Here is a 9,432-nt window from a genome sequence, read left to right on the forward strand (position 1 = left end):
TCGGCCCCGCCCCCCGGGTGCGGACGTCTCGGCCCCGCCCCTCGCCCCGCCCCTGCCCTCCCGGCTCCGCCCCCGCGAGCAGCGCCGGCCTCCCATTGGCCGCCGTTTCCATGGTTACGGCGAGCTGCGGGCTTCCCGACACGTGTCCCCCTGAGCCGCCCGGAATTTGACAGGAGACCATGTGCGCCGCAGCGCGGGAGAGAGACAAAGGGCCGGGGGAGGCGGGGAGCGAAGCCAGGCGCAGGGGCCGGCGCGGCCCGGCGGGGAATGAACCCCCGATTCTCCGGGGAGCTGGGCACCCCTCCCCCTTTTTATGTTGAAGGAAAGAGAAAAAAGGAATTGCTGCGGAAGGCGAGGTGGGAGAGGATCCCAGACAGTGTCACGTGCTCTCCCTCCTGCAGGAAAAACCCGGGATGCGGGCATCCACCGTGTCCCTCCATATGCCACCCAGCCTTGGGCTTCTAACCCCGCCTTGGCCTCAGCCCTCGAGGTTTAAATTCTGCTTTCCTAGCTGGTTCTAGAAGCGGAAGCTTAACAAGTGTGGTTATTTGATACTTGAAAAATGAGACCCAAAGAACTGTGGGGGACCTAGCCCTCCATCCACGCATTCACCCATCCTATAGCTACTGTGCCCCTAACTGTGATAATGTACCATCCCCTCCCTCCCCACCTCCCCAGGATCACTGGGCTCTGCTCCCTCAGGTGCGATAGACAGGCGAGGAGGAGTGGACTCCCGCCTGTGTGTGTCCTTCTGTGGTCTCTGGTGATTGGTGGCATTGCCATCCCTCCAGTCTCCAAGCCAGATGCCCCGGTTGCCCCCTTCCTCCAACCCCCACCACCATCACCGGTTGTATCAGATTCTTATCGCTGCTGTGACAAATTATTACAAATTTAGTGGCTTAAAACAACACAAATTTACTCTTATGGTTCTATAGGTCAGAAGTCTGACACAGTCTCACTGGGCTAAAATCAAGGTGTTGGCAGGGCTGCGTTCCTTCTGGAGGCTCTAGGGGAAGGATCGGTTTCCTTGCCTTTTCCAAGTACAGGGGCCACCCACATTGCCCCCTTCCTTCTTCAAAGCCAGCAGTAGCTGCTGGAGCCTTCTTCTGTAGCATCACTCTGACGTTGGCTCTTCTGACTCCCTCTTCCACATCTAAGAACCCTGTGATCACATTGGCCCACCCAGATAATCCAGAATAATCTCCCCATCTCTAAATCAGCTGATTAGCAACCTCAATTCCATCTGCAACCTTAATTGTCCCCTGCCATGAAACATAAGCTGTCCATATTTTCTGGGGATTAGGATATGGACGTTTTAGACGCATCGTTCTGCCTACCACACCAGTCCTGACAGTTTTTCTTCTGGAATCTCTGCAGTCTACCTCATCCTCTCCTTACCACCTGCCACTCTCTTTCTGATTACCCACATCTCTCCCAGGATGTCCACAGTAGTTCCTATCCACTGTCTTCATCTCTTTAACCTCCCTCTGCCCACAGACCACAGGGCCAGTGCTCCAAAATACAGATGCTGTCACTTCCATGGCCCTGGTCACCTACAAGGAAGAGTCCAAACTCTACCTGGGCACACAGGCCCTCAACCTACCCTGCCCTATTGGCTCCTCCTGACCCAGGCTCACACTCTTTGCTCCTTTAATACTAAATCACTCTGGTTTTCTTTATACCCCAGCACATTTGATACCACCTGGGCTTTGCTTGTGTGGTTCCCACTTTCTGGACCATCCTACACACCTTTATTCATTGCCCCCAGGAAGTCTTCCCTGACCCCTAGGCCCCTTCATGTCCTTTCCCAGGACCTAATTATGTTTATCACTGGGAAAAGAGACTTGAACCCATGTCTGCCTGAGACATGTCTCTGAGAGCCCTCTGGGGTGGGCACGATGTCTTGCTGGCCTCTTTGGCTGCAGTGTCCAGCATGGAATCAGTCACATAGTAGGTGCTTAGTAAACTCAGACTGAACTAAACTCAAAGACTTTGCTGTGGATCAAATGTCTCCCCAAAACTCATCGAAACTTGACCTCCATTGTAACAATGTTAAGAGGGTGGAAATCCATTATGGAATTTGGAAGGGGGGGTCTTTAAGAGGTGAGTAGATTGTGAGGACTGTGCCCTGCTGAATGGATTGATCTATTCATGGAGTACCAGGTGTGACTCTAGTGGCTTTATAAGGAGAGTGTGTGAAAAGTTTAGTTTGTTTGCTCTTGCTGTTCTTGCCATGTGACACACCACAATGCTGTACAGAGTCACCACGAAGGTCCTCACCAGATGCGCCCCGTGGACCTTGGACTTCCCAGCCTCCAAAACTGTAAGAAATAAATTTCATTTCTTTGTAAATTACCTAGTTCGAGGTATTCTGTTATAAGCAACAGAAACAAACTAACACAGACTTGCTCTGGCGGGTGGTGAGGCCAGCTGGGCTGTTTGAGGAAGCAGAAGACAGAGTTGGATGGAGAAGTCCTTTCCCTCATAGTGTACAAGGACCTTTGCTCTGTTTCCAGTTACTGGGGCGGAATAATAATAACAGCAACAACACCTATGGCTGCTGACACCGGAGGCTGCTCCATGCCAGGCATGTGCTAAGTGCTTTACGTGTGCATTATTCACAGATGCCCACAGTAGTCTTAGGACATACCAACTCTTACCGCACCCCATTTTATAGATGAGGACCCTGAGGCTCCTGAGGTTAACCAATGGTTGGCTTTTGAAGAAACCTGGGCTGGGAAAGTATCTTGGCTGTCCCTGATTGGAGGGGTGGTGGGAGCTGGTAGAAAGGTGGGGCTGGCCTGACCCGTCTGGTCATCGAAGAGGTGGCCCCTCCTCAGGCGGAGAGGTTGTGGCTGGCCTTGGGTGGGGTTGGCCCAGCCTCTCAGAAGCTGCTTCCTGGATGCTCTTCCCCAGAGCCTCTTCTTTCCTCTGTCCCCTGTTTCCTTTTCCTCACTGTCCTGCCAGCCTGCTGTCATCTTTTCCCCTCCCGCAGACTGCCCAACCAGGATATGTAGGCAGGAGGTTCATTTTCAAAAGAAAAAGGAGGGAAATGGGGAGTGAGTGTTTCATGGGGCCAGAGTTTCTAGGAAGATGAAAGAGTTTTGGATTCAGATGGTGGTGACGGTTGCACAACACTGTGAATGTGCTTCGTGCCACTGAACCTGAAAATGCACTTAAAAATGGCTCACACAGCAACTTCTGTTGTGTATATTTGACTACAATAAAAAACTTATAAAAAATCATAAAGGAAAAGTGATTCATGTTTGCTGAACTTCCGAGGACCCATGTCAACTGCACGTTTGTCACTTCCCAACTGCCTCCCACGGGCCAGGCCATACATATCCCCATTTTATTCCAGAAATAAACTGGATGAGAGTGGTGGCCCCCCTCTGCAGGTGAGGAGCCGTGGTGGAGACCGTGGGGATGGGACCGGGTTTCAGAGCTGGATGGGCCTCTGGTTCCGGGGAGCAGCGGAGGGGATGTGTGAGGAGTTTGGGCTCAAAGTGGGCTCTGTCCCTTACTGCTGTGTGACCTTGAGCAAATTGCTTCCTCTTGCTGACCTTCCTCTTCTGACAATTGGAGACAATGATAGTGTCCTCCCCAGTGCAGAGGGAGGGTCCAACGACAAGTCGGAACTGAGCACAGCGCCTTGGCCACCGTCAAAAATAAGATCTTCTGCAGAGAATTTGCTCTATGTGGTGCCCTCTCTAGATGCTCAAGGGACAGAGGGCTGCATGTGAGTCCAGGAGACCCGGGACCTTGGGGAGGTCCCCTCCCATCATGGACCACAGGTTTCCCTCAGTGAGGTTAAGAGGGATGAGCTCTGCAAGGCTCCTGCTGGCTCTGATTTTTTGGGTTCCTCCCATAACTCTGGACCTCTTCACAGTAGGTGTCCTCTGCCTGGCCACTCTCTGACAGAGGGTCTGGGCCAGGTCCCAGTTCCACCCTTCCCCTCTGAATCTCCTCAGGAGCATCTAACCCCAAAGCAAGAGGAAGAGCAAGAGAGGTGACATTCTACACGATGGAGAAAAATGAATTGGGGGAGAAGGTGTATCGTGATGTAAAATAAGGGGGCTGGGAGGCTTCGTAGAAGGAGCCACATCTCAGCAAAGACTTTGTGTGTGGGGGGGTGGGGCTGGTGGGTGGTGAAGGGCATGGTCAGCTGCTGTGTGGGGAAGAGTGTTCAGCAGGGGGGAACAGTAAGTGCGAAGGCTCTGAGGTGGGACAGCAAGTGGCCAGGCTGGGGAGGGGAAGAGCGGTGGGCAATGACTCCAGGAGGTTGGGAGGAAAGGCCTCTGTGGGGCCTTGGCGGCCACCTAGGGACTTTGGTTTTTACCAGGAGAGAGGTGGGAAGCCACTGGTGGATTTTGAGCTGAGCATAAACCGACTTATGTTTTAAGAGGATCCCCCTGGCTATTGTGCTGGGAATACTGAGGATGGAGGGGGAAAGCAGGGGGGCCAGCTAGTGCAAGGGTCCAGGCCAGCTAGTGCAAGGGTCCAGGCCAGCTAGTGCAAGGGTCCAGGCCAGCTAGTGCAAGGGTCCAGGCCAGCTAGTGCAAGGGTCCAGGCCAGCTAGTGCAAGGGTCCAGGCCAGCTAGTGCAAGGGTCCAGGCCAGCTAGTGCAAGGGTCCAGGCCAGCTAGTGCAAGGGTCCAGGCCAGCTAGTGCAAGGGTCCAGGCCAGCTAGTGCAAGGGTCCAGGCCAGCTAGTGCAAGGGTCCAGGCCAGCTAGTGCAAGGGTCCAGGCCAGCTAGTGCAAGGGTCCAGGCCAGCTAGTGCAAGGGTCCAGGCCAGCTAGTGCAAGGGTCCAGGCCAGCTAGTGCAAGGGTCCAGGCCAGCTAGTGCAAGGGTCCAGGCCAGCTAGTGCAAGGGTCCAGGCCAGCTAGTGCAAGGGTCCAGGCCAGCTAGTGCAAGGGTCCAGTCCAGCTAGTGCAAGGGTCCAGCGCAGCTAGTGCAAGGGTCCAGGACAGCTAGTGCAAGGGTCCAGGACAGCTAGTGCAAGGGTCCAGGCTAGGAGGATGCAGTAGATGAGAAGGAACTGGGCCTGGGATCTCATTAGGAGGAGCTGCCAGGATTAACTGGTGCTTTGGATGGGGGGTTATGAGAAAAGGTGGTCAGGAATGATTCCAGGGTGTTGGGCTCAAGCCACTGGCTGGATGAGGAGCCATCAACGGAGATGAGAAAGAATGTTTTGGGTGAAGAACAGAGGTTCTGCTGCAGGCACGTTACATTTGAGTTGCCGATTACACAGCCAGGGAGGTCATTGTCAAGATGTGTCTAGAGTCCGGGGGTGGGGGGCGGGTGGGCTGGACGGAGATGTCAGTGTGGGATCTACGGTTACAGAGACACCACTGAACGCTGCCAGCCTGAGTGGGACCACCCAGCAAGTAAGGGTAAAGGCCCACTCTACTCATGTGTGGCCTCATCTTAACTAATTACATCTGTAATGATCTTGTGAGCGTACTTCAAAAAGTTCATGGAAAGATCCATACTGTCTTTTAATTCTATTTTTCCATGAACTTTTTGAAATACACTTTATTTCCAAATAAGGCCACATTTTGAGGTACTGGGGATAGGACTTCAACAGATCTTTTTTCCTTTTTTAAACTTTTAGGTTATCTTTTTCTTATATGGTGGAAAAATACATAGAACAAAATTTACCACCTTAACCATTTTTAATGCACCGTTCGGTGGCATGAAGTGCATTCTCATTGCTGTGCAGCCACCACCGCCATCATCTCTTAGACTTTTTCATCTTTCCAAACAGAAACTCTGTCCCCATTAAACACCGACTCCCCATTCCCCTCTCCCAGCCCCTGGCAACCACCGTTCTACTTTCTGTCTCTATGAGCTTGACAACTCTAGGGACCTCATATAAGCAGAATCATAAGGTATTTGTCTTTCTGTGTCTGGCTTATTTCATTGAGCACGATGTCCTCAAGGTTCAGCCACATCGTAGCGTGCATCAGAATTTCCTTCCTTTTAAAGTCTGGATGATATTTTTTTTTGTCTTTTGTCTTTTTCCGTGTCCGGCAACGGATCACAACCCTCAGTGTCGCCCCCGCACCGGACCGGGGACCGCAACCCTCGGCGCCACCCCCGCGCCTCGCTCAGCCAGCAAGCGGGAACCGGTCTGTATGTGGGATCCGAACCCTCGGGCGGGAGCGCCGCCGTGCTTCCCAAGCGGCGCACTATCCAGTGCGCCACCGGGCCGGCCCCTGGATGATATTTTTCAACACATCTTTTTGGGGGACACTAATTCAACCCATAACAGAGCCCAAGGACTGAGTCTTGGTCATTCCAACATTTTAAGAGGTCAGAGGCGGGAGAAGGAACCAGCAAAGAAAGCTGAGAAGTAGGGTGAGGTGGGAGGGGCGTCAGGAGGGGGAGGGGGATGCAGACTGGCCCGGGAGGTCACCCGTGACCTTGACAAGGGAAGTGTCGCAGGAGTGGAGGGGATGAAGCCTGTTTGGAGTGGGTTCTGGGAGCATGAGATGAGAAGATGCAGTCACGTGGGTAGATAATGCTTTTGGAAAATACTGTAACAAGGGGAGAGAGAAATGGGGCGGTAGCTGGAGAGAGGCGTGCAAAGGTTTTGCAAAGGTGGGAGTAATTCTGGCTCCTTTTATGCCCCTGAGACTTATCCAACAGGGAGGGGAAATCAGTGATGCAGGACAGGGAGAGGAGGCGGCTGGAGCATGTCCTGGGTTGGGGGGATGGGATTGGGATCTGGCGCCCCACTCTAGAAGCAGGAGAAGGTGGCCCAGGTACTGGAGGCGAAGGAGTGGTGGTGACAGTCCCTGGCCATTCCTTATGGTCTCTGTCCCTCTGAACTCGAAAGCAGATCATCAGATGAGAAAGAGTCGGGGAGACATGTTGATGGTCAGAGGGGTGCAGAGAAGGCACAGAGTGGTAGCTGGGAGAGGGGAGAGGGGATGGACTGGAAAGGAATTTCATTGCCAGAAACAGTAACAGCAGCCGTCTGCTTTGCTGCGGGCTCACTCTGTACCAGGCACCATGCAAATGGTCCTTCACGTGTTTTCTCATTCAATTCTTCTCATTTCACATATATCCTCTAAGTGATATATATTTTAATTTTCCATTTTACAGATGTGAAGACTTTAAGGCTCAAGAAGATGCTGTGATCTGAATATTTGTGTTTCCCATAATTCATATGTTGAAACCTTATCCCCAAGGTGAGGGTATTAGGAGGTGAGGCCTTTGGGAGGTGATTAGGGCATAAAGAGATTAGTTCTCATATAAAAGAGGCCCCAGAGAGCTGCCCTGCCCCTTCCACCACGCGAAGACATGAGAAGACCATCTATGCACTAGGAAGTCGGCTCTCACCGAATCTGCTGGTGCACGGATCACGGACTTCCAGACTCCAGAACTGTGAGAAATAAATTTCTTTGTTTATAAGCCACCCAGTTTATGGTATTTGTTATAGCACCTGAATGGACTAAGCCAGAATGTGATGTAACTTTCAAATAACCTATAAGACTGACCCCAAATTCTGACCACTAAGCAAGCCTCTCCAAATCCCAAAAGAAGTGTGTAAACTATTTTGTCAATTATTAAATTACATTTTTTCCCTCCTCGTAAAAGTACTAGTTTATTTGAGAAAATTTGGAAAACTCAAGTAACATAAATACGAAAAAAAATTTAAATGCTTATAATTTCACCATCCAGAAATGTTCGCTGTTGAAATGTGGTAATTTCCTTGCTGTACTGTTTTCTATGCATATTAACTGTGGCAGATGGAATGCTGCATGTTCAGCAAATCTTGCTTCCTGTCTCCTCTGACATATGCTAGACTACATTTCCCAGCCTCCCCTGCAGGTAAGGTGGCGCATGACTAGTTCTGACCAATGGGATGTGGGAGGAAGTGATGTCACACACTTCTGGGCTTGGCCCATAAAATCTTCTACTGATCCTCCATGTTCTTTCTTCTCTTGTTCCTTTAGGATGGGAGGGTCCCAGGGAGACACTCCAAGACCCTAGGGAGCAGCCAAGCCACCAGTTGGAAGAAACCTGGATTCCCGAGTGACTCAGTGGAGTAATGAACCCCCTTCCATCCTCTGCCAACCCACATTTGATAGTGTCTTGAGGGAGAAATAAACTTTTATTGTGTTAAGCCATTGAACTCTGGGAGTTTTCGTTAAAGAAGTCAGTCTTATACAGTGCCATCATGTAAATATTTGAATCATACTGTAGATACTCTTTTTAGGCTGATTTATTATTATTATTACCACTACTTAGTATTTATCACAACCTTTTCACTGTGTTATTAGAGCACTTTTGACAGCATGATTTAATGGCTGCATGGTAGTCCATTGTATTCATTTACCCAGTCCCCTGTGGTTGGATATGTAGGTTGCTTCCAACATCTTGCATTTATAATTCATGCTCCAGTGAACATCCTCATGATAAACTGGGTCACCCCATCTGCAGATGCACCTATTCACCCCATCTCAGTTTCCTTCCTGATCCTCTCCTCTATCTGTGCTTAAAGAGGTGCCCCAATTCCACAGAGACTGTCTCTGTAAAAATGAATGTAGTGGGGTAAAATGTACCTTCTTGGACTAAAGTGTGTGAAAAATCTTGATTTTTTAGAACTGATCTCATTTTGCCCTTGTGCCCCCTTTCCTGCTGATATCTGGCTGGTGAGGACAGTGCAGGGTATAAAACTAAAAGTCAGTCTCTTTCTGGCAAATATTTGGTCAATTCAAAGCCCTACCCCTGTGAGCCCTGCCCTCCGCACTGAGGGCTGTCTCCCTTCTGTTTCCTTTAGAAGATGGTGTCTTGTTGCATGGAGAAGCTTACGTGGCCTAAAGGGGCTGGGGAAAGGGTCTCTCATTCTTTCTGTCACTGCACCTGCTCAGGTGTGGCTGCCCTGGTCTGCACTGGTCTCAGGGTGTCGCAGCAGCATTCTCTGGTGCATTCTCTAATTGCTTTGCTCCAAACTTCTCATCTCAGAGTCAAGCCTCTTCTCATCTTCTCCTGTGGCTGCCATAACAAAGTGCCACAAACTGGGTGGCTTAAAACAACAGAAAGGTTATTCTCTCCCAGTTGTAGAGGCTAGAAGTCCCAAATCAAGGTCTTGGCAGTGCCACTATCCCTCGCAAGCCTCTGGGGAGGACCCTTTGTTGCCTCTTCCAACTTCTGGTAGCCTCAGACTTACAGCTGCACCACTCGAACCTCTGCCCCCATCTTCACATGGCGTTCTCCTCTTCTTATGAGGACACTGGTCATGTTGGATTCGGGCCCATCCTAACGACCTCATCTTAATGTAATCACTCTGCAAAGACCCTATTTCCAAGTAAGGCCACTCTCACAGGTACTGGGGTTAGGGCTTCAACATACTTCTTTTGGGGATACAATTCAACTCATAATACCATCCCTGGATCCTCCCAGCTCCCACGCTTCCTCCA

At 50.9% G+C, this 9,432-nt stretch overlaps 1 long non-coding RNA gene across 1 annotated transcript; it reads left to right on the plus strand.

Annotated features, from left to right (window-relative positions):
* The first annotated feature begins 7,654 nt into the window (after positions 1–7,654).
* LOC103596027 lies at positions 7,655–8,135 on the plus strand. The gene is made up of 2 exons (XR_551012.1): positions 7,655–7,840; positions 7,966–8,135. It is a non-coding gene; the product is annotated as an uncharacterized LOC103596027 (long non-coding RNA).
* The last annotated feature ends 1,297 nt before the right edge of the window (positions 8,136–9,432 follow it).

Source organism: Galeopterus variegatus, unplaced genomic scaffold (genome assembly GCF_000696425.1).
Source record: "Galeopterus variegatus unplaced genomic scaffold, G_variegatus-3.0.2 Scaffold80, whole genome shotgun sequence".
Lineage (NCBI taxonomy): Eukaryota > Metazoa > Chordata > Mammalia > Dermoptera > Cynocephalidae > Galeopterus > Galeopterus variegatus.